Below are 23,289 nucleotides of genomic sequence, written 5' to 3'. Positions count from 1 at the left end.
TTTTTCCCCTCAACCACTTTTCTTATCCCTTCCAACTATCTAGCAACCCCTATGATGCTGATGTTCTTTAGTACAGCTTTCTGAAATATGTGGTAAAATGGTATCCTAACCAATAGGTACTAATACACCTCACTACATCAACTATGTTAACTATTTGAAAGCATGTAGAACAGAATCAAAAAATCAGAACTTGGGGGTTAGCTGATGTTTGTACTGCCCTTTCTCCCTCCTGACCCTTTTGCAGATTTTGGTGGGTTAGCTTTGGGACAGTGACTTAAATTTTCTTTTAGTGGCCATGTTATTTGCAGCAACTTGTATTTCTCCCCCACCCTCCCCCTGATCTCACCACTAATGTCTTTGATTATACTCAGGAAAAACCAAAGGGAACAAACCCTGACATTACTGATATAAAGACAGTCTGAGCCCACTTTTCTGTTTGTACTGGGAGTTCAACAAAAGTGGGCCCAATAAAATGTATATGTGTGAACTTTTTAATATGTGTTGGGAATTCAGGACTTCATAGAAATATTTTTGCATAGAAATTCACTGTCCTATCCCAGAGCCAAAGGGAGACTCTGTGATTGCTCAATTCTGTCTCATATGTTAGGTACTCTTGTGCTTTGGATGTGCTTTAAATAGTTCTCTGCCCCTCAAAATAGGGTTTGCTGCTTATGTTTGATTAGAGGAAACATTTCTAAGCATGATTTTCAAATGCACAAATGATATTTAAACCTTACAGAAAATTAACTTTCTTCATTCCTTCTTTAGTAAGATTGCATTTAAATGAAGTATATTCCATGACAAATTGATGCATGTTTCAACATGTGTTCATGACCTGCACAAGTCCCTGTCCAACAGTCAACTGAAAAGAAATGGGCAGCTATTCCGTTCTTTTCCATTTGCTTCTGCTAGGAAAAGAAGATATATCGTTCTTGTTTACAGATGGAGGGGTGTAAATTTCTACATCAGAGAGTACAATATGTATTATCAAAAATTTAATGTTTGGAAAGAAGAAACTGGAATATCTCCCCTTGTTTTATAAGATTTTCTGTCTTTTTATTGCTTTCATTTCACTTTAATTTCAAGTCAGTACCTTGGCATCATCAACATTGTTTGTTATATAAGCAGTTTCTTTCATTATCTGCATTTTTACGTTTAGAACAAATCCGAGCTTTGTCAAAGTGATGAGATAGTCAGCAAATTAAATTGGTCCTATTCCCCAGAATGTGACAGATCTTCTTGGGATAAAATGAGAGGATGCATGAAAAATATCACACAATAATAAGGTGGTAAATAGACAGTAGAAGAGTTTTCAAGTTTAAGTTATCATTTCTAAGTGATCTTGTGCTTCAAGGACATCATCTGCCCTGAATTTGATGTTCCATAACTAGGATTTCTATGGCAATTACTCATCTATTACACAATGCTGACAATCATGTTGACATTTACTGGCAACATGTAGGGAGTGAGGTTTTTTAGGGTAAACTGTTTTTACAAAACATAGCCTTTACTATAAATTATTTTGAAAAAAACAGAAAAAAATTTAATTAGTAGGAAATATGGAGATGCCTGTACATTAGAAATGCAACAGATTTGGAAATATTATTTGATATTATTATTTGTGATGTGAGATTATTTGCTAGATGAGAAAGAGGAAGTGACCAAGAAGCAACCTGTCAGTGGCATGCATCTGTCATTTCTGTTATTAATGAAGGCCCTGGCTGAAACTGACAGCTGCATTATTAAAATGGAATCTTTCCTAAGTAGACCACCCGTGTGTGTATCAGTAGGGCTGTAGGCTAATAGTGCTGATATTTAGCTATATAATTTTTCAGATACAGGAAAATCTAGACAAATCTTTCTAAGCTTTATGACTTTTAATCTGATCGACATTGCAATGCAAACAAAAACAGCAGTGATAGTGCTGTCTGAAAAGGGCCAGTGGAAAGAGTTACTAACTTAATTTTAATCAGCTAGCTTTAAGGAAAAAAAATTTTCATGTAAGTCATGGTTGCTTGAGGGTATGGGGGGGAGAGGAAGACTGAAATGATAAAAAGGCCACTGTCCATTCTGCTATTGGTAATTTTCTCAATAGATTTTTGTATTAATGATGTTCATTTAAAATAATCCATATGCCAATATTTGTCTAATTCTGTCAGCCTACTGACAAGGGAAAAAACCATTTCCCTTCACTGTTAAAGTCAAACCAGATTCAATCAGATGTTTTGTTTTTGTTACATGGACTGGTTTGTCTTCTCAAATGGTTGTAACATATCAATCCATCTGATAAAAGGCAGTTTAAGGAAGGCAAAGCTTGGCATTTTGATCTAGTTTGTCAAGGCATTTTTTCCTTTGCTTTTGAAATATTCCAGTATCCTCTGACAAAAGCAATATTTTGTATTTCACCCTAGAATTCATATTAATGGATCCTTAAAATATAATTACCCAGGACAATGCCAGTTGGGAAGAACATATCTCACCTGTCTTACTCTGTTGCTGATGCTGTGAATGTTTTGCATCTGAAGCAGCTTTACATTTTGCAGACAGAGAGAGAGCATTTTAGTGGTCAAAACAGTTGAAAGGAGGATTTAAGCTGAATTCACTTGACTTTTTTAAAGCTGCTTCTCTCTCTGCTGCAGGACTTCTTTGCATTTTTGTGACTCTTTTGAAAGCATATAAAATTAAAAAGAAAAGTAGCTAATTTTGACAAACCTACTTCAGCAAAGAAACATCCCGACCTTTTACTCAACTCTTGCTGAAGGGCCTGCAAAATAGTTTCCCATTAGCTGCATCTAACTGAAGTTTCCATGTTGGCATTTAACACTAGGCACATTTGTTTGTCAAATTTGCTATGGAAAGTCTGATTATTGGGAAAATTACTAGGATCTGCTCCTTGCTCTGGGACTGAACTGGTTTGACCCCTTTTGGTTGGTCACTTTGTCAATTTCCAAAAGCAGATTGTGTTTCTGGATTCCATCTTTCATAGAAGCTGTGTAGTGAGTCGTCAATGACACTTACGCTTTTCTGACTCCTGTATGTACAAGACTTAAAATATACTTTCTTTATGTAGTGTCTCTGTCAAATAAGGACGTAATTACTCAAACTTTCCTTTTAATATATATCCAGATTAAATACCATAATGAAAAATTCATTTAAAGGCTCATGAAAGTAATTAATATGATCTAATGCCAATGTTTGGTGGTCGTGTTTGGTTTGCCTGGTAGAAAACATACAAAAGTACCAGTCGTGACCTCAAATGATTTATAATCTATGGCACTGACAGTCAGACAGAGAGGTAGTGTAACAGAGCCTGAGCTAATGAGCTGTGCTGCAGCTGGAGAGAGGAGTCAGCAGCAGAAATTAGGAGGTAATTACCCAGTGGCATAGATGAAGAAAAGGCAACATCAGTGGGACTTGGCTAAAAGCAGTTGGAAACATTCATATGGAATGTCTTACTAATTCTCTTGTTAAGTCTACGTGGAAACTGGGTCGAGATTCTGTGTTACCCTCTAGATTTCCATCTGGCAGTCACTTTTTCCAGTAGGAATATTAGCTTGCTAACCTAAAGACCTCACATTCATGAAATAAGAAGTCGCCCTTAAGTAGAGAATTTTCTTATGTAATGGATCTACTCTGTAAAAATGTTTTTACATTTCAGGTTTAAGTTCAGATTCTGTGTATTTAAATACAAAAGGGTGAAGAACAGAGAAGAAAAAGGGCATGTAATAATGCAACTTCATACTTGTGGGACAAAAGTAGGGGACACAGCAAAAGTTAAAATATTAGATTTCACTATGACTGAGTCATCTCTTGGATAACACAAAGTACACTAGGGGTATTACACAAACCAGTAATATAACTAATTTTTGAAAAATCACTTTGCAGATCATTAAATATGTAAATCACCTATAAAGCAACATTTGGGATGTAGTATAACTAAGCAGACTTTACAGTGTTTTCTAAAGATTATTTGGAAAGAAATGCCAGCATTACTTGAGAACATGGTTTTGAACAGCATGCTTTAGGATGAAGGGCCTTACATAAGGGGACAACAAGAAATGAGCACACTATCATTTCTAATGTAAAGCAAAATCTTTCTATCCTAGAGGAAAACAGCTAATCAACAGCACTGTAACCTTGGGACTACACAAGCCTGAGGACTCCACAAATGCTCAGTCGTCATTTGGGTGGATATGGAAAGAAAATCTGTTCTTGACTCAAGTCACCCATGATTTCTTTTGGAATTTGGTATCACTACTGGGAGGAGGCAGTGCATGTTCTTGTAGAATCAGGAGCATCTGCCAACATGATAGGCCCCGTTCCGTGCCAGGTGTTACTTTTTCAGATGGTAACTCTGGAAAAGACTTTGAAAGCTGTTTTTCGTTCTTATGTATTGGCTTTTTCACTATATTGTTAGAAATACTTTGTTATTATTCAGAGTCTGCAAAACAGTAACTTTCAAAATTATAGATGAGAAATCTTAATAAGTGGTTGGTTTTCATTAAAGACAGGAGGTCTGTGTTTTAGCGTACATCTGAACAGGTTACAAACACAAACATCCTTCAGAACACTCAATATTTGCAGAAACATCACTTCCAGTGACTACCATTGATGCCTTTTCTTGGTCTTAAAATCAAGAGGCATACGCGGTTAGAAGGGGAAAAGGGATTTTACCTTGGTATTTATTTTAAGGATCCTTAGGTGCACACATCCGGGTCATATGCATCGAAATACACCCCGCCGAATGCCCACCCCAAAAGATCTGGTATAACATTATAGGTTTTACTAATTAGCATATCTATCAAAGATTCCCCAATGAGAGGCTCAAGTGAGCCCCCCTCCCCAAGGAGGCCTTCCCCTGGATGGTTCTATCTTGGTTTCCAGAATGTGTTCTGGAGAGGACCTTGTGGTCTGGGGCACATTGAGGGAAAAAAGCACTAAGAATATAGAAGTTGTAAAAAGGTATAACAGGGGTATAAAAGAAAAGGCAAAAATCTTCATGGCATCACCACTAGACAATGGATCACAATTCATCTAAGAAAAATTACCTTTGTTGTCAGTTTCTATGTGGCAGATTGTTCTTATTAGTCATTATATGGCCCTAAAGCTGCCTTAAAGATAGTACACTAGACAGTCAATTTAGAAAATACAGTTTCAAAATTGAAATTTTACTTTCATCAGTAGTGTTTATATAAAGAAGAAGAAATCCTTCACTTAGAAATATTAATTAAAAGTTAAAGGACATTTTAGTAGCACTATATTGTTCATCTACAAAATGAATAATTATTTCTAATAGCAAAAGTGTCTTTGACCATCTTTCAGGAACTCTCCAGTCACATGTAATGATACATCATGGACTCTGTTACCATTCCAAGTCATTGTAATGGAAAGAACGAGACAAAGACTATGATCCCAGTGGGAGGTCTGCTATTCTTGGCCTTTGTTTTCCTTCTGCTCTTTCATTTCCAGCTATGGATTCTTCTCAGAAGAGTGGAGTAAGAAGATCAACAGCTTTATTGGGTACACAGACATAATACATTCTGATTCTGATCTTGGATATCTTTGTACTTTTTAAAAAGGTTGACCTAAATAAATGAGTAGCAAATAATTTAACTCCTCAAAGAGACAAAAATGTGAATGTTCTCTGTTTAACAAAATCACATAGAAACCAAAATATCAAATCAAGCAGTTATGCTTTCTTGCGATGCATATAAAACTTAGATTTTCCTTTATTGGAAGTATCTGAAATTCTTCCTCCTAAGTAGAGGAAAGATAAGAAAGATGATAATAATGGAGATTTCACTTACAAAAATTCATGGACAGCAAATCAAGGACTCTAGAACATTTTTCTACTCATCTACTTAGCTGTGAACTCTCAAAATCTTGGCTAGAAGAACACTGAGGAAGGAAATGCATGTTTTAAGGAAAATACAAGATTAGAAGAAAAGGACTTAAATACACTTACTCAGTACATTTACTTTGTACAATTTGCACGCATACTATAAACAAATAATACATTTGGATGCATACAGCTACTCATCTTTGGCATGTATGTATGGGAGTGAGATGCAGCCAACACACAACTGTGCAAATAAGGAACACAATGTTGCCTAGAAATGATGCTTTTCTCTGAAAAGATGAGTAATATTCCAAGATGAAAACAATTAGTATTGGACTCATATCATATTTTTTCCAATACTTTCAAAAGAACTGGAAAACCAAGAGACATACTACAATAAACTTATAAAAACAAAAACATGAAAGGAAAATTAGTGAAGCTATTGCGAGCTGAGTATCTAAATTTGTGCTTCTGAGTCTACAGTAAAGCTGCTGTATATTAGACTTTTCCAAAGGGCTGAGATGGCAGCATCTTCTATTGAAACTGACATTTTTGAAAGTGTGATGACCTACTTAATTGCTTTCACCTGGATTTCAGCTCATAATGCTAAATTTCCATGTTCATTAGTCTATGGGAAAGAAGCAAATGCTCTGCAAGTAGTAGAACATTATGAAGAAAGGAAATACAAAGAGGAAAGATAAATATAGTAGTAAAAAAAAAACAACCCAGTGTTAAATAAATCAGAGATGTCAGCTTTTACCTCAGTTCTTTTGGTTATCAAGAAAAGCAATGCTGTTATTTCTTATATGCTTGTTTTTTCCAGAATACCATGAGGTAGGATCAAACCTAAATGTAAAACATATTCAAATGTTCATTTGACTGTGGAAACATCAATGAACCTGACCATTTAGCCTTCTCTACTCTGTTTACTTGAGCTACACATAGATTGAGTCTTCTGAACAGCCCATGACCAGTAAACATCTGGGAATCTTTTCTGTTTTAACAAGTGATCGTCATCTTGGATGCTAAGAGTATACTGTTCAAAGCCCGCCAAAGTGTCCCTACTTTCCTTGTTTCCTGAGTTTAAATACACAGTGATAGAATGTAGAATAGGCTCAATTTAAGTTTAACGGAAGTTAGTTTATTGTACTAGGGCACTCCTGATTAAAATGTAGTTCTCCTTTACTTCTTTGGGGGAATCCTCTATAAAAATAAATAATTTCTATATGCATTTTTATTCCAAGAATGTATCATAGAACTTTTTGTGTACGAACATAACATACATTTAGGAAAATGTTAAAATATATGTAATATATATATTTTGCCTGAGGTGCAACTTTTTGTTGTTACACAATACGTTATGTATTGCCTGATTCACAATCCTTTGTGGTTATCTTCTGATTGTTATACCATAGCTCTAAATATTCACAATAAACAAGAGGAAGCACCAATCTTCAGTGGAATGCATCAGAGGGAGCAAGGCAGAGATCAGATATTGGCATTCCAGAAAAAGTGACTAGATTAATTTCCTTGCAGAAGACTTTCTGGCAGTAAGGGTCAGGTGTCCCCCATGCTGTGTAGAAGAGTGCTTTCACCCATCTCTGATCCTGCTCCAACTGCTCAAATCTGTGCTGCTTAATACAATCTCCTGTGCCATAGTGATATAAGTTAGTTTGTTTGGGTCTGTTGGTTGGCTTTTTTGTTTTGTTCTGGTTTTTTGGTGGGGTTCTTTTCCATTGATGGTACAGTTTAAGTTCTTTAGCAGTCTTATTTTCCTGTGGTCTAGTTATGGAAAGTCTGGGACCACTACTTTTCCCACAACAGATTCATCCATAGATCACCCAAACAGAAGGAAAAAGGAGATCCTAAAGGTGGGTTTGTCATAAATCAGGGAGAAATCTAGGATTCAGACCTCAAAAAAAAAAAAATAAAAACACAAAAAAAAAAAAAAAAAAAAAAAAAAGAAAAAGAGAAAAACAAACAAACAACCAAAAAAAACCCAGTCACAGCTAAATAAAGAACCATTTATTTTTGAAGGGCAAGAGAAAAGAAGGGCTGGGAATTGTTCTATTCATAATTTTAGGGAAGCATGCAGTTTCACACAGCCAGGTTCTTGAAGACCACCTGTCTGCCTAGGTAAGTGGCTTCAAAGAGCTGCTTTTCCACACCAAGCAGAAACTATTATTAGCACAGGTACTTCAGTCTGCACAAAAAAAAATGTTCAGACAAAAATACAGTAAGCTCTGAAAACAAATATATTATGACTGCATGCATATGCTTTCCTGCTTGCACAAAATTACTCCAAAAGGAAAGTAAAAATAGCAATATCAATAGCAGAACAGTACATTAAACAGGGAGAGGAATATTTATCATGGCTGATCCTTGGTAGTGTAGTTACTTAGATGAGCTACCAGATGAATGACTGCTGGTCTTGGCCAATGCTCTGGCAAAGAAAAGACTTGGTAAAATTTAAACTCTTATTTGTCTGAAGGTATTTGTACCCAAAACGGGTCAATTCAGCCCAGGGTTTGGGCCTACTCCTATATTCCTTTTTGATGAAAAACTTACACAATGTAAGTGTCTGTGCTTTCTGGAGTGTCACTGTCCAAATTCTGTCACATACTGGCAGATGATGATTTAGCCTAAATTATTCAAACTCTCATCACCTTTCAGTTCAACATGAAGCATTAAGTGCCTAGGAAACACGAAGTGGTATAAAACATTTCAGATTGTCCTTCTAGTAATACTGGCTACTGTATATGACTCAAACCTGCATCCCATTCTCTACAGTAAAGATAACAACTCATCAAGTTTGAAAGAGTTCAATAACCCCAAACCAGTATATTAACATTATCACCTAAAGTTCTAGCCTTCCTTTAATAAATTCCTGCTTCTGAGGCAATGGCACTTGCTAGAGAAAGGCTAAAGACTGTCTGTGAAGCAACAGGCATTTTCAGGAGATGATCCAATGGCTTATAATGCTTTACCTACAAATGAAGGACTACCTTAATACCTTCTGCTCTAAAGTAATTTCTTCAGCATTTAGTTTTTGCCTATACTATAAACATGCAGCAACATTATTACTGAAACGAACTCTAGACACAGCATTTCTTGTGCATATGCCACTGAGGAGAAGATGTGAGAATGAACATATGGCAGATGTTACTTATGTTGCTTAATGCATTATTGGAAGGTGTTCAAATGTTGGGGTGATAAGATATCATATGGAATACAGTAGAATAGAGCACATGCAGCAACAAAGCCTAGGAAAGTGCAATTGTTCTGCAAAAAATTCTGGGTTTTCTTTCCCTTTCCTCACAGCAGCATTTTCCCCGATTTAATTGACTCACTCTCCCTATATACCGTAGAAGAAATGGGCAAGTTATTGTGAAGTCTTTTTCCTCTTTTTCTGACCTTATCTAAACACAAACCTTTGAATGTCTTGCCTTTTATTTCTTTTTTTTTCCCTGGGCTTGTGTGGAAATTTGTTCCCTTAATGTGGTGTTTAATGGAGCTATTTTACTGCTTCCTCTAATATGTTTATGGTTTGTTCTGATATGTAGATAGATTAATAGAACTGAGGGCCCAAGCTGGCCTCCAGGTCACCTATCTAATCTGACTTCCTGCATATCATGAGCTTCGAAGGTTATGTCTACATATTACAAAGCAGCATGATGAAGAGATGCCTGAGCTAACTCCAGAATCATAAATATTTTTGTCACATCATTATGGCATTCCTCCTGGGATGATTAGCTCAGTTGGAACACTGTATAACATAGCTATACCACTGCTGGATACAAGCTAGTATTTCTGCATGAGACCCCAAGGACACCCCAATGCAACATATTTCAGTATGAGGCTGCTTTACTTATGTTGGCATCCCCTCAATTTCACCTAGTTTCTGATGCTTGAGACAAAATAAAGATAATGCTGAATATATATGTGCTTTTTAAAATTAATCTTTGAACATAATTCATAATTTCTGTGGTTTGTAATATAATAGAAGATATGAGTGAAAAACTAAGAGACGAAAGCCTATCTGAAATATTCAGCTAGAAAAGTCCTGACATATATGAAGACAAGGTGATAAGCAGAATGTGAAATTATTTGTGTTGGTTTTGAAACTTGCATAGCAGTATGCAGAGGTCTCCAAAAGGACCACAGCCATGCAAAATGTTAAGCTGTACAAAAGAAGTAGCTGACTTTCTACTCCTTCCAGATCTTGCTCTTCTTGCATGTTGAAAATAAAATAGAGAATTGTTCCATGGGCAAAAGTTAGCCTTGAGGCTGTTTGGGATGTCTCCATGGGAAACATCCCAAACTAAGGATCCCAGGAGATCCCTAATTTAATCATTACATTGTATATTCACAAATAATGAATCTCAGTGATTCTATTCCTGAACAACTTGAAGAAATCCTGGCAGAAATGTGGCCTCTCTCATTACACTTCCTATAGATTTTTATTCATATGCCTAGTGTATGTTCAGGCATGTTCATTTTGAGGCTAAGGGCTTTCAAATATATCAAGTTAACAGCAAGAAAACAAGATAATACCCAGGCTTCACAGGCTTACTCTGTATTAAAGAGCCAGCTCCAGCTGAACAAGAATCATCACAAACAAGATAGTCACTGTTGTGATGGCAAACAAAGAAAGTAAATTGTACGAATTGTACTAAACGAGATGTAATTTTAAAGATTTGCTTAGTTGTTTTTCTGAATGAGCTTCCTCTTAGTTCTTCTCTCTACCTTGAGTGATTTAGTGCAGTGGTTCTTTCTGGCTTCTTCACAACCTTAGGGAGAATATGTAGTGGGCTAAAATTACATGGTTCATGTTTCAAAAGAAACACTTCTTTTTCTATATGTAGCCTAACAGGACAAATGTTTATGTCTATTATGCAGATGCAGAAATGTGCTATAATTTTGATTTTGACCTATGCTTCCCCTATCATCCTTGGTTCACAATCATCTATAACTTTCACACTGAACAGCAGTGATATGAATGTAAGAAGTCACTCCACTTTTCATCAGATTCCACTTAAGGCACTATCTGTCTTCCCATTGGTAGCCATACCATACAGGGTAATAAAAGGGATTTATGAAACACCAAACAGTTACAAATTCATGTGTAAGAATCCACAAATGAATCACAAATATGACTTGAAATTAACTGGAGTTTGAGATTGGTTTTAAATGCAGCAGTTTCTCCTTGGCTCTTTATTCATAACAAATATATGTGATCATTAAATGGAAAATATTTTTTTTAGAAAATAAACAACATATTTGTGAATGGGAAATAATAACAAAATATGTAAGTCTGGAACTGATGAGTTTGTTCTTAAGTTGCTTCTATTGCTTCTAACATGCTATTTGCCTTCTGGTTCTCAGTAGTTTTGTCCCTTTTCTGCCAGCTGAAATTTTATGCCGCATGCCTGTTCTCCCCCTAATCAGCCATTATAGAATCATAGAATCTTTAGGGTTGCAAAAGACCTCTAAGATGATCAAATCCAATGATTAACCTAACACTGTCAAGTCCATTACTAAATCAGTACCCTAAGTGACACATCTGCATCTACTTCTAGGGACAGGTGCAGCCCCACCTCGAGTCCTGGGTCCAGCTTGGGGTGTGACACCAACACAGAATATAGTGGGACAATCACCTCCCTCCAAGTACAAGGGCTTGACCCAGGTAGTGGATATTGATGTGTTTCCAGTCCTCCTACAGCAGCTCTTTGTTGTTGTTTTCTTCTCCAGGGGACAGTGGTTGGTCACATTTTTCTTCCCTTTGTAAGAATCCTTGGCCTCTTATTTTCACACTGTTTCTCCCTCTTGGCCAAGGCCCCTGCTTTGGTTTCCAGTGCTGCCAGGACTGCCCCTGCTGCCAGCTCTGCCTGCTGAGTGCACAAGTGTCCAGCTGGCCTGGTGAGGGGCTGGGGGCAGCACAGCAGGGGCAGTGCGGGGCAGCTGCCTTGCTCTCTACCCTTGCTGCTGTGGATGTTGCTGTCATTGCCACATCCGTGCTTTGGGCCAGGTTCCACTGTTCCGTGGACAGCAGGTTGTGTCCAGGGAACAAAAACAGAGCCAAGGTCATGGTCTTTCCCCCAGTATAATGGGTTCTGATGTGTAGGGCTGGGCCATGGACTGTGGCTGTGCACAGTTGAAGGTCCCAGTGTTCTGCCCATGCCTCACATATGAGGGACACAAGGAGCATCTCTTCTGTAGAACTCCAGCTTTTGTCTCTTATGTGTTCCCCTCAGAACAGGTCGTGGGAGCTGTAGTCTTGCCAGTCTTCCTTTCCTTGGACAAGGCCCCCTCTTCGGTCTCTGGTGCTGCCAGGCCTGCTGCCCCTGTTGTCCCTGCCCACTGCCCACTGAGGGTATGGACGTCCAGCTGGCTTGGAGAGCGGCTGGGGGGTAGCAGGGGCAGTGCAGGGCAGCTGCCTCGCTCTCTGTCCATGCTGCTGTTGCCTGCTCACAGAAGGCAGGAAAAGCTGCTGTCTTTGTTGTCTCTTGTGCCTTGGCAGTGAGAAGCTCGAGGTGCTCCTCTTCCTGCAGCGCGGCTGCCTGTGGTCCATTTGCAGGCAGGAGGAGGAGGAGGAGGAAGAAGAAGGCGGTAGCAGCATGGCATAGAGGTAGCTGCCATGGCACACCGTCGTCCCTCCCCCTTGTCCTGGCAAGCCCAGCCATGTCCTGGAAAAAAATCTGAATATGAATCAGTCTGCTTGCCCTCTTCTCAAAATTAAATTTCCTTGACTGGAAATTTAGTTGGACTTGACCATCAAAAGAGACAAAACACAAGATAAAAAACTAAATTGTGTGTATAGTCAAAGTGTTCTGGTTTGTATATGATCTTGAGGCCTAAATTTGAGCACAGATTAGATACACATACATACACAAAGCGAATATGGTTTCTGTTGTAAAGATGGAGTGCCATTTTATATTTTTTTAGATTTGGTCCTAAGTCTTTACTTCCAGCATATAAGGGAGGGGTTTTTGTTTGGTTAGTTGGTTGGTTGAGGGTTTTTATTGCAATTTGGATTTGGGTTTTTTTCACTTTAGCTGTATATAATTGAGCTTATAGTTAACAGCTAATGTTCTTAATTTGGAACCTCTACACCCTAATAATTTTCTATAGACATTGAGTTCATCAATAGAAAATCTCACATTCTGCAGGACACTATGAACTATGCAGTTAAAATGTAGAGAAGGTCCATTTCAAACAGTGAGAGGAAAGTCACAGCAGCAGATATTCATTGCCTCATTCCATCTACCATTTGAAGGAAGAAAATGTCTGTTTCTTGTCAGCTTGCTCTAGGAAGCAAAACAGGATGTGAGAGCTGCTGGAGCATGGAGAAAAAGGCACACCAAATATCATTCTTGTCAAGTCCATTGTTTGATCCATACTTCTTTTCCATCTTTGCCTATTCATATCATTTAAGTTTTATCTACATGAACGTGACATCCAGCTCTTGAACTCACACTCAGTTTTCCAAAACTTCTAATTTACATCCTGAACATATCGCTAATTATCCTCTAAGCCTATTCACATAGTAAATAGTTAAAATGCTTTCAATAACTTCAGTTCATGTGTTTAGTCAGTGTTGTCTCCATAAAGCAACACGAAAAAAAATCTTCCATAAATGAATTATTCCATAGCTTTCAGAAGTGTTATTTATGCAGACTTTTTGTCTAGATTTTCATTCAACGACTCTGATGCTCCTAGTTCTTGTACCATGCATTACAGGATTTTTAAAATGTAGTCTCAGGGACTCAAGTGCCTCAGCAGGGACCTTTCTGTGCTTTCTTTGTTGCCTAGTGGTCACAGGCTGGTGTTATGTTGCTTGCCATAAGAGATGTTATGGTATTTGGAGAGGTTTTTAAAGTCGATATAAACTTAGCATCCTGTAGGTTCTTCTTTGGCTAGAAAGATGAGGGGAAAATAATCATTAAGAATTGTAAAGTTAATAAAAATCCAGACCAAAAGGTGTCAGCATTTTCTTAGAGAGTGAAGTTGGGAGTTTGGGTTCCTTTAACAGTTTGTGAGGAAGGCAAGGCAAAAATGCTTGTGGCATAAGTTTGTTTACATAAAATTGGCTAACATTAGTAGATTTCATGCAACTATTTAATGAGACTTTCTTGCTTAGAACTTGAACCCAGATTGATTTTTATACCTTCCAGTGTACAGGAATGATGCAGGGCTGAAGAGATAGACAGTACATAGCCAGTGCTATCTACTGTAAGTACCTATTTCACAGAAGCAGGGCTATGCCATTGAAGAAATGATGTACCATATTAAAACAATCAAAAAATTATCCTATAAGCCAAGTTCCATTTTTTCTTTACAATATACTGAAAGGAAAAGTACACTTCTTTTTTGTCTTTTTTTTAAAGTGTGATCTGTCTCCTAATACTCATTCAGAAATTGGGACTTGCAACACAAGATGGAAATTGTTACTTTCACTCCTGTGAAAGAGTTCACCTACCACTGGATCTTGTGCACGTGAATGAACAAAGCCCAAAAGCTTCCTTTTCTTCACTTTCCAGCAATGAGTCTAGCATTACTGCCTCTTACCTTGCTTCCTTGACTCCTTTAGATCACTGTGCAGTCAACAAAACTGTCACCACAGAGTACGTTTTGGTGAATATAATCTCACCCCAACAGTATACACAGGTCACACTGGAGGCAGGGAGTAACAGGAAAAAGAATCTCCTCAGATCCAGGTCTCTAAACATTGACCTCTGAGACACAGTCAGGAGACAGCCCCGTGTGGTTCAGCTTATTTAGGTAATCATTCACTATTATAGCAAACACTTGTGCAGCTGAATCAAAGTTACATTTGCTTTCTCAAGAAGGTACTCAGGTTTAGTTTATGGGCGTATCCAAATATTGTTAATAGGAAATGTTCTTGTCTTAAAAATCCTTTCCATGACCAGAAGGGTGCATTGTCTGCACAGGATGAATTACTGCCAAACTTGAGACTGTGAAGACACATACCATGTACCATGGGTGGAGCCTGACTAAGTACTTCAGTGTTGAAATAATGGCATAAGAAAGGCATCTTTTGACTGCCTATTGTAACAGTGCATACCCTCATGTGGAAAGCATTTTTACACCCTATTCATCAAACAGAAAAGCCTCCACTGACATTGTAAACAGAAAGATTTTAAGAACCTCACACAAGAAATCTGACTGTAAAAGTTTATGATACTACCGAAACTCCTGTTGATGTCATGTTGGCAACCATGGAAGTCATGTTGACTTCCTCAGTATCTGGTGCTTCTACACTTGATCAGGTCAGTGGTGTCTGAATACCAATACAGGAAGAAAGGGAAAGGCACTTCTATCTTGCACTAGAGATGAAAGTTAAGAAGCTTTAGGGCAATGGATCTTAGAAAAAACACTGCAGAATTGAAAAAAATCAACAAAACCAACCAGCTGACTGCAGGCAATTCCCAGCAGTTAACTCTGATCTCTGGAAATAAAGGAAATATGAACATTTCATGTAGAAAGCTTGGAACTTCAAAGATAGGACACGAGGAGTTTTAGGACACAGAGTCTGAAGACCAATTCCTTGTGAATGTAGAAAAAACTCATTATTACCTGTTTCTATATTGTCAGAGGCATGCATAAAATTTATCTGCTGTAACTATACCAACTAAAAGATTTTGTAGAAATCAAAGAAGCAATACATAGGATTGCTTCAAAGACAAACTGAACTGTGGTCCAATGCAATTTTCAGTCCAGCTATTATTTTTATTTAATTCATATGTTAGACCTAACTGATATCCACTTCAAGATTGCTGTCAATTTTCCATCAAAAATTATTTCTCAGTATTTTAGCACAGCTGTTCAAACTATAATTTCTTCTCATAGAACAAATATAAAAAGGAAATTAATCTAGAAATACTGAAACTTTACCATATGCTATGGTTATTTTGACATAACTTCTTTTGCCACTGCAGAGATCTGTTTTTCAAAGATTCATGAACACACCATGAATATCTAGAGTTCAGAAAACAGCCAACTATTATTGTGAGAAATTACATGGTTTGTTGATTGCCCCAATAACATTCAGCTGAACTATTGGTTAAAATGGTTTCCAGAAGTACAGTTCCTACTTGAGTCTTTTTTGCAGGCAAAAAATATAGTCCTACAAAAATAAAATCTTTTTTCATCACTCAGGCTAAAGAAGATACTTTGTCTTGTGGTCATACAACTTGCTTTTATAACACTTGTCCAGCTGTTTATAAGATAGCTTCTTTCCTGCAAGCTGGCATAAATCTGTGCTCTGTCTACTCAGTAGCAAGAATTATATACAGAGCCATATCTGAGGTATTAAACCATGGAAAAAAACCCTATATGTATATGAGGAGGCCTATCAGTGGTAGTTAGCAGTACTTTTATTATTTTAATTTTTATTAAATCTGCTGTAATGAGATTGCTGTAGAGAGGAAGCTAAATTAATGTTTTGCTGATTTGGCACAAAATACTAGTATCTGGACAATATTAGGAAAACTACTAGGAAGGCCAGCTGAGGAAAGCGTTCATCATTCAGGCCTGAGTGTGTTTGGGGCATAAACGTGTCTGTATTTCATAGAGTTCATGGCATAACATGTGGTCTGGCTCTGCCAAGGCTTACTTCCTGTTTCTGAATCATAGCTGCAGGATAGTTAAGTGTGGAATATTGGCATGATGGGTCATCAGCTGGTTGCGGAAGACAGGTTGGTGCAGCTTGATTCCTCACACATTAACACCATCCTACACAGGATGTCATTCTGGCCCCTTCTTCTTCCTTGTATACACCTAAACCAAGTGCATTCAAAAGGCAACTTTTATAAATTAGAAACATTGTATACCCCATTAAAGTTAAGACTTGAAACAGGAGATAATGTTAATCCAGTATGAAACAAAGTAGTTAATGCATTACTGCTTATGCCTCTATTTCTTCCAAAAGAAAGACACTTCTGTTCCATCAGAAGTGCTGCAAACATGTATGAAATTACTTTTGTCATCTCTATGCAGCACATAATTTTTATGGATGCTGTGTTAGCTCCTTAATATGTGAAAGAGTAAAAGATATTCAGATTTTAAACATTTGAATGTAACTTAGGTTGAATTAAGCAGCAGATCAGATATCCCACAAAACCAATCTAGAATTTCTAATTATTTTCCAATTACATTTATCATTATCTTATGGAATGTGGAATGGAATTAAGTGGAGTAGGTCAACAGTCAAACTACTAGTTCTTGAGAAAAACCAAATCTTTCTCATCTAACCCAAGCATTAAGGAGGGTGATTGAATGCACTTTAAAAAATATTTCAATACCCTACTATTTACATTTATTTTATTATTCATCACTTCATTTGTGCAACTGAGTTTCTTAGAACCTTGTTTTCAACTTTTGTCTTCATGTAAAGTTCTATATGTTTCCAGAGTAAGGTATATGTCTGGTATAAACAGATGTAGCTGTAGCTTCCTGCAAACAAGATTGTAGAGTGCACCTTGTTATAGAAAGCCAGCTTTTGCAGATTTTTCAGTGAAGCACAAAACACTTCAGAGACAATACCTAAGGTATTACTTTAAGACTTGCATTATTCATTATTAAATTTATACACAATGTCTTTGTTCATATCATTTCTGTATGTTGTACTAGCCAAAAAGAAAATAACCCAGTGTCAAGGAATTTAGATCCTCCTTAAACTTTCTGTGTTGCTGAAGATATAATGTTGTTGCATTGCTGCAAAAAAAAAAGCCACATGGATCATTTTTTCTTTTAGTTTAATCCAAACTGATCTGGAGCAAAACAAAAGAAAACCAAACCAGACCAAAACAGAAATATAAACAAACAAACAACTCCCACTGCAACAAGATATTAAGCCAAGCCATTCACAGAGTTTAGATTTAAATATATTTGAGAGTAGAGAGGAAATGCTGAGGCAACAAGCACAAGTTTTTGTAGAACATAATCTCTAAGAAACTTTGATTTATTTGGGTTAGAGCATAAGGTACGTAATTGCTCATTGTTTAGATTACAGGGAGGAGGTAACTTCTTAATGTATTGCGAGCTTTGAGTATAGGAAACAATTAAGACTAGGCAAGCGTTGAAACCTAGTCAAACAAAGACAAGGGTGCAGAGAATACAGCTCCTCTGATGGTTCCCTGCTACCTTTAACTTTGCCATAAGTGATGTAGTGCCAGAAGTATTTTTAATAAAAATTTAAATGCAATTCTCATTCATATAGCTTAAGCAAAAGTGACCAACAAATATTTACCAAACAGATCTTATATAACTTCTAACATATATTTCATGTGTGTGTGTAGACATAACACCTACACCCACACTTATACAGATTTAAGGGAAATTACTAATTTCCATGTCTAATACAATCCTGGTACATTTTCACAGAAGTATTTTAAATCAGATATGGATTTAGCCCTCTAAATTTACTAGACTTGAGATGTTAGTCTATTCTAAGTTGGAGAGGCTTTGCTTGCAGAGTAAGCATAGACCTAAATAAGGACTGAACCTGCAAAATGGGAACAGAAGAGAACACTGTTGACAGCCTTGCTAACCCAGGCCTCTAGGCAAGTTTATTCGGGAAAATGAACACTGTTAACTGAGCAATACCTGTTGGATACTAATAAAATACATTGTTAACTTGCTATGAGTCAGCCTGAGGAAAAGACAACTGCCGGAAGAATTTTAATATATAAAATGTTCACTTCTTTTCTCATTTTCCCACATAATTTCCCAAGCTGGCATAAAGAATCAAGACACGTTCCAGTGACTCCTGTGCAACACTAATTATAGTTTAGTTAATAATTCAGAAGTCATGGAAATTTGAGAATAGCTTGTATAAGTAGTATGTGCACTGAGCATCACAAAGATCTTTTCGAGACAAGTATTCTTAGGAAATATAGGGCAAATCAATTGAAATTATTAATTTAATGTGCAGGTGCATTAAGATTTTTTTTCCCTTTAGACTGCCACATTCAAGGCCACGGTGGTTTTATTTGAGTTTAAGCTAATCCTATACTAAATAAATAAAAGCATCTTTATTTCTGTAAGAGGTCTCAAATAATAGGTAAATCCATTAATATTTTATGCATTACCTCTGGTTGATTCCTCCTAACTTTTTCTTTCCTGTTTAGACTAGTCTGAGCATAATTTTTTGCCCCTAATCAGGTACATTTAGGTATCTGATTTAGGTATCTGATCACTACACTGATTTTCAGGCACACCTGTAAGGTATGTAAATTAGAAGAGTCCCAGAAAAAAAAAAAAAAAAATCTAGCAAAGCTCACAATAGAGCTGTCCTCCAAAAGATCTTTTTTTCCATTTCTGCAGCACCGATATAAAATGTAGCTCTATGAGCAGTAAGTGAATACAAATCTTAGGCCTGTTTGAAATAACAGCAAAATAGGTAATTTTCAGCAATATGTTTTGCATTACATTGGACAGAACATGAAACCAGAAAAACAACATAAATCACTGTATACCGTAAGTAGCAGTGTAACAGTGCTATAATTTATGTCTGTTTTACACAGTACTTGATTTCATTCCTGAAAGCCTGCATTTTATCCTTGCTATGCTCCACAATCTGCTTTGGAAACACCTTGCTAATTTTAATATCAGTTTAACAATTATCCCAGAGAGAGAAATGACATCTAGCTGCAAAAGAGAGGCACTAAGGGACTGAAACAAGGTGAGCCAGGAAAGAAAAAAACTACAGTAGATCCAGACAGGAAGGGTCACTCTCTTGGTTTTCCCCAAGCAAAGAGAAGAAGCAAGGAGAGTGATGAGGAAAGAAATAGAGTCATGGAGAGGGCAGAACATATTAATTTAGTTAACTCTGCATGCTAGAACTGTACCCATCATCCAAGAATGTCAATCTGGGTCTATCAGGATGGAAGCATAAACAGCAGTCCTACCAAAACTCAGCCTAGTTTAGATGCATGAATATTTTTTTCAGGGCTATTTTGTCTTGCAGTTTCTACCCCCTTGCTTTAGGGTTTTCTGTTTCCCTCCGCATTGTATTAGTGCTTGAAGAGAGGAATGCAGTAGAACAGCAAAATGGAAGATGTTCTCTGATAAATAATATGTTTTGGAGTTACACCAGGAATGAATAAATTAAATGACTTGATATCTAAAGCAGACATTCCATTTGCAGTTTGGTCACACAAAAGCCAACTCCAGTCAAGGACAGCGAAGATAGTGCTCTTTTCTAGCACTCTCAAGTATATACCTCATATCTATATTGGAATTACTGCTAGTGATTCTTTTAGTAACTGGAAATTAGCATTTCCCTGCACCTTGTTAGTTTCCTTCTGACAAGTAACTTTTCACCCTTTTTATAAGTTTAACGTGCAGCTAAAGTTACACTGTCCTGTTCTTATCTAAGGATGCAGCTTGATGTTACCACTAAACTGATCTAATCATAAACGGTTGTCAGAAAAAGCAATCTTGCTTCCTCTTTTCTACCACCAGCTATTTCTTTCCACCCCTACACCCCCCCCCCCCCCCCCCCCACCCCTTAGAAAGGTTTTCTTTCTCCTCCTTTTTCTTTTTTCTCTTTTTTCTTCTTCTCTTTTTGTGTTTGTATTTCCTCCCTTCTTCCCTTCCTTTTTTCCTTCTCTCTTCCTCTGTCCCTCCCTCCCTCTCCCTTCCTTCCTTCCTCTTTCGCTCTCTTTTTCTCTGTTCTTTCTGAATCACAGCGGCAGGGCTGAGGTGCGGACCAGGGCCAGAGCCCGAGGAGAGGCGCAAGCAGGCGGGAGCAGGAGGGGTTCCCCGAGCCGCTGATCCCCCCCTCCCCGAGCAGGAGGAGCCGATCCTGGATGCCGGCAGAGGGAGCGCACAGCTCTCCTTCTCCAGGGCCTTCGGAGCTGCCCAGCGCAGTTCAGGGACGCAGCAATACGTGCGGAACAGGTTTGCGCGGAGAAGTCCCGTCCCGTCTATTACAGAATCAAAACGGGGATTTAAAGCAAGCAATGGTTTAAACTGAATAATTACTTTCGCCTTGTCCTCATAGTAGATTTCATACTAGTCAAATAGAATAATCACTGTTTATTTAACCGTTTGGTCAGAATTCACATCTGGGACGTGCCGTAAACAGACATGAAATCATTTCTAAAGAGCAAGGAGGTAACAGACTAACCGTTCTGAAAGAGCCAAAAGCGGCCTTGCAGCTCTTACAATTTCCATAAAGCAAGTAAATTTATGTAAGAAAATACATGTGAGCTAACACAAATAAAGCAACGTTCATGCAAAGTCAGGAAAGCCAAATGCTAAGCTTTAACTTCCTTAGTTTTAACTCTTCATGTTGTATATCCTGTAGTTTTTATGGTAGACCATAAATAACAAAATGATACATTAAGGTTTCCATTTAATAAGGAAACCAGGAATAGAAAATAACACGTGTATGACTTGGCCAAGTAAACACTGTGGAAACAGTCTTAAATTTTAGTGTTTCCTGAGTCTGGATTGAGGATGTTTTAGACCCACATCTGGATCAAATGATGTGACTTGAGTTCTTCTCAGACATGAAGCTGCGGCATAAGATTCATTCTTACACTAGCATAACCCCACTGCACTGGTTTCCTTTGGTTTGGTTTGGTTTGGTTTGATTTTTTTTTTCAAATTTGGGGAAATTTACTGTATTTAGATTGAAAAGAAACAGTAAATTTTACCAGTGATGGAAGTAATTTTTAAACATAGTATCACACTGGAAAACAGGTGAGAAGGTTAAGAAAAAACATCACATCTCAAGAAAAATTATGCTTCTTGAGACAGCCACACTTAAAAAAGCGTGTGCAGTTGATTGCAACTGAAAATTATCTGTCTTACATGAAATTACGCCAGGACTACTACATCAGTTTTAAGTGAATTGTTCCATATTTACACAAGCACAAGTGTGATTAAACAACACCTTTGGTCAAATCTAAAATACAAGATCATACTTTTCCAGAGCATACTTTTTTGACAAAAACATCTGTTCCACTTTTGTGGTACTCATAGCAGAAAACTCCCAGGGTGAAATTCTGTTCTCTTATTATTTGTATAAAACACCATTATCATTTTTAGGGCTCAGCTGGAGTCTCTGGAATGTGCACCTCTGACTTGGTTTAGAGCTCTTAGCTTTGAAAATGTCTACAGTCACATTTAAGAGAGGGAATTGTGGGTGCACACAAGCATTATGTGCAGATCACTAATCGGAGTGTATATTTGAGATCCATGACAACAAAAGAAAAACCAAGTTGTATCTGGTGTACTGTGAGTACTCTGTAAAGCATCCTAAGCAGGTAGCAGTCTTCCACAGCTGCAGTATGCCTTAAAAAGAGCCAGAATCAGTTTTGAACTATGAAGTATTCAGAGTAGGTCTGGTTACGGTGATGGCCTCAGACACATTATCACACCCACCCTGGCACATCAAACTTCCCTCAGAGTCGGAGCGAAGTGGATTAGAAGAAATTTATCTTTCAGCTTCCTAGGCCTTTCCCACCTGGACTCCAGATGCCCCCCAGGGGGGAGGATTATTTGTTCTCAAGCCTGTGAAGGCTTATCCCTTAGGCACATGCCTTGTAGGGTGGTGTCCAGAAGATGGGTCTGGGAGGAATTGGTTGAGATTTGGGACTGAGATTGCATCAGGAAGCCCAGAGGTTTTTCCACAGTTGCACATGGGCCAGCTACCTGAAGTACCTAGATTTCACTACAGCTACCCCAGCCCATAAAAAATAAAAACAAATTAACTGCCAGCTTCACTGTGAACCGTTTCAAACCAATTTGGGTAATTGGTCAATATTCAAGTAACTTCCGAGCTCCATTACAGAGTTTACTTGCTGCCACTAATTAATAGCTTCAGTTGCAATCAAAAATCAATGAGTAGGCTAGTGTACAGTAGTGTAAGAGTTACATTAGTAACTCTTACAAGAGTACATTAAATGTGATTGAGAAGGAAAATGCAGTTTCTGGTAGCCAAAACAAGCAACGGAGTAAAACTGCATCACATAATTTCAGGTTATATGTTGGTAAGCCCATTATCAGAGCACAGACACTAAAATAATGTATTTCCTGGAGAGTCCAGCACCAGATTGCAAGAACAGACCCCTCTTAGGAGAACACACATCCTACCTGGGGTGGTGAGCCAAGGTTTTTCTGCTTCTGCCAGCACTGTTTTCTCTGGCAGGAAGAGAGCTTTTACAAAGGGCCCTCACCAGACCTATTGCTACCTGATCTTGCCAGGTTATCAACTGTGTTACAAATTCTATCTTTATGGTGTTTTTCCCTTTTAGTATATTTTTGATCTATACTTAAAATATTCTCTGCAGTACTACCAGAGCAGAGATCACTAAAATAGAGATGACTGACTTCATTATTTCAACTAGTTAGCTACAATATGAGTCATTGTCTAACTTCCCAGCACAGCCTGATATAAGTTGCTTGCAGTGTGTCAA

At 37.7% G+C, this 23,289-nt stretch overlaps 1 long non-coding RNA gene across 1 annotated transcript in view; it reads right to left on the bottom strand.

Moving 5' to 3' along the window:
- Positions 1 to 7,887: 7,887 nt before the first annotated feature.
- Positions 7,888 to 23,289, bottom strand: part of LOC108445670 — a 28,986-nt gene continuing 13,584 nt past the window's right edge. The window contains exon 4 of the long non-coding RNA XR_001860622.1: positions 7,888 to 13,755. This is a non-coding gene — a long non-coding RNA (uncharacterized LOC108445670). The remainder of the gene's footprint in view (positions 13,756 to 23,289) is intronic.

Source organism: Corvus brachyrhynchos, unplaced genomic scaffold (assembly GCF_000691975.1).
Source record: "Corvus brachyrhynchos isolate BGI_N302 unplaced genomic scaffold, ASM69197v1 scaffold42, whole genome shotgun sequence".
Taxonomy (NCBI): Eukaryota; Metazoa; Chordata; class Aves; order Passeriformes; family Corvidae; genus Corvus; species Corvus brachyrhynchos.
Note: the sequence above shows the minus strand (reverse complement) of the source record. Positions and strands in the feature narration are given on the sequence as shown.